The following is a 5,772-nucleotide window of genomic DNA, read 5'->3' on the forward strand; positions in this document are numbered from 1 at the left end:
GACTGTTTGAGGTTGTGGACAGGTGTCTTTTATACTGATAACGAGTTCAAACAGGTGCCATTAATACAGTTAACAAGTGGAGGACAGAGGAGGCTCTTAAAGAAGAAGTTACAGGTCTGTGAGAGCCAGAAATCTTGTTTGTGTGTAGGTGACCAAATACTTAATTTACCGAGGAATTTACCAATTAACTCATTAAAAATCCTACAATGTGATTTCCTGGATTCTTTCCCCCCATTCTGTCTCTCATAGTTGAAGTGTACCTGGGATGAAAATTACAGGCCTCTGTCATCTTTTTAAGTGGGAGAACTTGCACCATTGGTGGCTAACTAAATACTATTTTGCCCCACTGTATATAATAGATACTGAGGTCAGATTTGTTGTTAAGTACATACCCATGTATGTACTTAACAACACATCTGCCGTTCTCGGTATATTGCAGTGGTATTAGAACATCCAGGACATAAAGAAGTACTGTACAAGCACAGTTCCCGGTGCTCTCTCTTCTTCTCACAGCTCCCTCATACCTCATTAAATGTGTTTAAGTAGATTTGCTAAGAGGAGCTTAATGGCACAGCTCCTGCATTCCGTACCGAACGAGTGTTTTTCTCCTCTCTACCCAAGTTGCGAAACCACAAAAGCAGACAAGCTTTAACCTACTGTACTCTTTTGGGCTTACTTTCTTTCAATTTGCTTCAGCACTTTTGTGAGAATAAGTTACAGCATCGATTCTGTTTGACCTCAAAATCTATTTGTGTCAGGGTAAATAACCCTCGCTGTGCCGATGTCACACCTTCTGTCACTGGCCTTTTCTCTCTCTGTGCACCTTGGTAGCATCTCTATTTGCTGCTGGCTTAGAGATGCTTGTCAGTTTAACTTTCTTGACACTGAATACTCTGTTTCTGGAGATACACGTGTTTGCTGCCATGCTTCAGTTAAACCTTAACCTTGTTAATGTCAATAAAGAAGGGCTACTTTAAAGGAAACTGTTTTTTTCGTTGGAATTGCATGTGGGAGTCACATGATGTTGTAACCCGAGGGCATGATAATATGTGACCAATTAGAAGGAAGAAAACATTCAAGGGACTGTCCACCAATCAGGAGAGCTGCATACTGTAAGATGATATTTGTTAATTCTGATGTAACGGTAGTTTTACAGGTGTCCTTTGGCATGAATGATGTGAGTAATCCTAACACCAGCACATTGGAATTCCTTTGATTTGGTGTTTGTGGTTTTTGTTGGGAGCAGAAACAATTATTAGAACTATTTTGATAATGGACACATTCTTGGTGTCATTGTTCAATCAAATTTAAAAAATAGCAAGTCCAATTATTTGCTCAAATGTTTGGAATGGCTTTTTCTTCTGCTTTTATAAGACTGCACCTTTTTTACAATGTTAAGATTTCTCGTCGGGCTCTGAAGAATTATATTGACCTTCTTTTCAAACATCGTCTGACATTTCTTAGACTAAATGAGCAATGGATTAATCGAGAAAATAAGTCCCTAGTTAGTTGCAGTCGTAGTTCATATAGCAGTTAACTAAGATTATATTTGACAAAGTGGATAACACACTTGGGTTACTCATATTATACAACACAGAGGTGTTGATGGGTTTGCAATCTAACATCATGATATGTTTAGAAAACTACAAACCCCTGTACGATGTAATGCAACCGAATGCATGACTGATTGTTTGTTCAACTCTTTAACACGTTTAATGGATTTATAATGCAACATTGTACATCACTACAGACTATAGAGTGGCGAAGTCCCTCCCTTTCCGGGGGACCTCTATGGGACCTTATTTCGGAAAAGTTATGCATTGAAGTCAATGGAGAGAGAAAGATTATCTTTCGATCCCGTTTGAATTGTGCCACAAATTACACATATGATGTTTGGCAATTTAAAAGATAATTTTGCAAGTCAAAAAAATAAAAAGGTATCGTAAAACTGTGAAGTAACACTTTCTTTTGTGTGAAACCGCTCAAAGAACTACATCTCCCGTCTCGCACCAACACCAAGACGGCTGTCACGTTGGCACATTTCACTTCTTTCTTTCAGAATGAGCTGAAAAGTATTAAAAGAGGTGAAAATCACTACAAGTCTGGGCATGTTGAGAGCTGTACATACACAAAAGGGGAGTTCCGTAAGAGCCAGCATGCGGGACCGGGATTCTGGGATTTGTAGTCTTTCTAGTTGCGTATTTTTCATAGTCTTATATTTCAACAGTTGTACGACAAACTGTGACTTTTTTGACATGGAAATTAATTTTTAAGATTGAAAAACATCATACTTGTAATTCGTGGCACAATTCAAACGGGATCGAAAGATAATCTTTCTCTCCCCATTGACTTCAATACATAATTTTTCCGAAATAAGGTCCCATGGGTCGGAAGTAGATGGGCGGGACTTCGCCTCTCTATAGCACTAGTTACAGTATGACCACAAATCCAAATCAAACATTATATAAAGTAATGATTTAAAAAGATTCACAATGTTGCTTTCACACAGTTAGCATTGTTATGAATTGTAATACTACTGTGTACATGGGCTCGTACTTCTCTGGTTACCCAGTGTGTCTAATCCGCTAACAGTATGCAGATTGTGACAAAGCGCCATGGTCACTGAATAGTAAGATGGTGTGACAGGACGCACTGTCATCAGACCCGAGTCATGATTGGGAGTTTGGCAGCAGCTGAATGCAGTCTTGTTTTCTCCCGAGTCTCTGTTAGGAACCTATCTTCTCAGTCCGCTCCTGTGATTATTTCACAATTGGAGCATAGTTTAGCTAGCAGCATCATTTCATGTAAATATCTAGACACACAATTCTCTAATGCACCATTTATTTCTGAGTAAGTGATTACGTCTCAGCTCATCTGAGCAATGGACGTTTACTATATTGATCGCTGCTCGCGTTTTGTTGCTGATGCTTTTTCGTTGAGGATGAATCTGCTGCTTGCTGTTGACATACTGGCACTTGACTCGCGGCCATTTTTGCTTTACTTGCTAACATCATTGGCATTGAATGGTTTTGTTTGACCTTTGAGAATGAGGTATTGATAATGCAATCAATTCTATTTTTTCTTACATTTGCATTTCTTGTTTGGCCTTGAGCTCAACATTTTCGAGATGAGCATTTTGATCACGTAAATGCTCCAAAATGGAGTGGGCTTCGTGTCCTGACCCTCATTATATTTTACAGTGAATTCAACACTAAATCAATGGCCATTCAATAATTATTTTCTTATCTTTAGGACCCCAGGGCCTGGACTACTTCCTCATTTTATATAGAAATTCATTTTCAGCAAGAGTTATGTCTGTGTGTAGGTGCCAACGTTTCTTCTAGAGAATAATCTCTGAGGCCCAGAGCGTTCGTTTGTAGGTTGCTGCAACAATGCTGTAGTGTTTGTTTATCTGAAAAGCCTACGACCTTGAAACTGTGCATTAGCATTGCTCTTGTGCATAATCAATCCTAAAGAGATGGGCACAGGTGAAAGATTGGCAGCAGCAGAAGCCAGCCAACTATTACTGTTTACTCTCTGACCTGAAGTGTCGAGCCAGATTTCCTTTCCTATGACTCAATTTGTTTTGCAAATTGTTCCTTACTTGCATTTTGTATTTTGCATGTGCAGCCCCTTGTACATGATTACTTCCTTTTCTGGATCTACATTGTATCCTAATGTCATAAATGAGGTTTTCGCTGTATTGCATATCTTGAATGTTGCAAGTGTATTTGTAGCATTTTTCCGCGTACATACAGTAGGTGAAGCGTAACTGATAGAAACGCTGCTTCTGATTCAGATAAATGAACAAAGTGGTCTATGGGGGTGTTCTTGGCTTACTGCTTCTCCTGAGAGCTGGTTGTTGTTTGATAAAGAAAACCTGGATGTGCTTGTGTCCTTGAATGCTGTACTTCCTTTCTCTCGCACTCTTTCTTCCTCCCATTCTCTCTTTTCATCATCTGGCTGCCAGGTCCGTCCGGTCCCGCTGAAGGAGTGTCAGTGTGCGCTCAGCGGCGAGGGGTTGGTAGATTTGACAGTCATACTGAGGTGTGAACATGACTGCTCATGCATATGGGAGCATTATATTATGTAAGCCACTCACTTCTCTTGTCTGGACTCGAGACGCGATAGCAAATATTTGGGAATCGTGATAAGGAATGTTGCCCTTTTTTTGTGTTATGACGGTTAACCAAGTGCAAATTATTGCATAAACTGGAATTTTTATATGTTGGTTTTTCTCCACTTTCACACATTAGCTTTCAAAGTGTTTGAGGCTATTCTTTGATCTCACCTCTTGTCAGCAACAGACCTTGTGCAGCTTGCTGTCCAGGTGGCTGTAATTCACACGTTCCCTGGTGCTTGTCTGGGATCAGATGTTCATGGTAATTTGTCCCCCTCAACCCACATGTTGCTAGCTTTTGTGTTAGATGAAGCAGATCCCCTGCTTGCATAACCTTAATAATTTACAGGCCCAGTAATAGCTGCACAACTTGTACTTGAGCTGAGAACACAACAATATTTTAGAACTGGTGGGGGTGAGGTCCTCAGTGCATGACGTCTTTTAACTGTCAGAGGAGAAAAACATTGATAATTTGGAACATGCGCTAACTTGTTTTAAAGATTCTGATTCCTATCGGTCTTACACTTCACTTCCACATTCAACGCATTAACCATTTTAAATTGTTCCTTTTATTAATGTATTTGTATTATAAATGAAGTTCTCTAAAACCCAGGTTCCTTTAAAATACTTTGGACTTCACTTAGCATGCTTATACTTGCTGATGGGAAAACAACTCTGAACAATCGGAAATTATTCAGTGGTAGTCATGTTCCATTTCCCCAGCGTACTTTGAACTATGGCACATTCCGGTAGACAAGCTCATTTAAAAAATGTGCTAAGTGTGCTCTCTATATCTCGTCACAACTCCACCAACAAGATACATATTTATCTATTTTATCTCTGGTTGAAAGTAAAGATTTTTAATATGACCCCCGATTTATTACCTACGAATAGATAAGAGCAGCAATTAAAGAGAGACGCATGTATACAGAAAACAAGTAGATATCACTGAATTCTTCATACTGGTCAACAGTTTATCTCTGTAATTGCTTACAGATGTTTATTGGCTGTTAGTTTACACTTGGAAAAGATGGGAATAGTGTTCATGCATGAGATAAGGAACATGCTTGACGATAAGAAAGGAGAGGTAGCTCTGGCTGTTCCAGTATGCTGCCGTTGAGCTATCACGATCCTCCAGCCCTGCGTGGCTGTCCGAGCTGAGCCTGAGGATTCCTTGTGTGTGGGATGTCAGGAATAGAAATCGGGGCCATTGAGGGAACAGCGCAGGCCACATTTTCTGGGCTGCATTCCCCAGGATAGAAACTTTTCATATGTGCTTGTGCCAAGTTGGAATTAATTTAAAATCCTATTTAATGAGGGTGGATCTTAATGATAATGATGCAGTAATAAGATAGACTGGATAGGTATTGGTATTTTCAAGTAGAAAAAAGTCCTACCTGTTTCCTTAGCTCCTTTCTTGGCAATCATCTATATTACAGTTTGTGATATTTACATAAGGACTAAGTAGAAGTTAACATAGCGGCCTGACTCCTCTGCCATGCTCTGTGATTCACCCTACCTTCCTTTTATGGAAGAGGAATGCCCCGGCCACCTCATGTTGAGGAGAGTCCTGCTTGTCTTTGGCTCCTGACCTGGTCCCTGAAGGTGTGTGTGTGTGTGTGTGTGTGTGTGTGTGTGTGTGTGTGTGCATA

The 5,772-nt window shown here is 40.0% G+C and overlaps 1 protein-coding gene across 5 annotated transcripts in view; it reads left to right on the forward strand.

The window, feature by feature from the left end:
- Window positions 1–5,772, forward strand: part of atp11c (ATPase phospholipid transporting 11C (ATP11C blood group)) — a 44,608-nt gene that overhangs the window by 10,394 nt on the left and 28,442 nt on the right. The gene's annotated exons all lie outside the window — the stretch shown is intronic.

Source organism: Notothenia coriiceps, unplaced genomic scaffold, assembly GCF_000735185.1.
Source record: "Notothenia coriiceps isolate Sejong01 unplaced genomic scaffold, NC01 NC01_scaffold00028133, whole genome shotgun sequence".
NCBI classification, from domain to species: domain Eukaryota; kingdom Metazoa; phylum Chordata; class Actinopteri; order Perciformes; family Nototheniidae; genus Notothenia; species Notothenia coriiceps.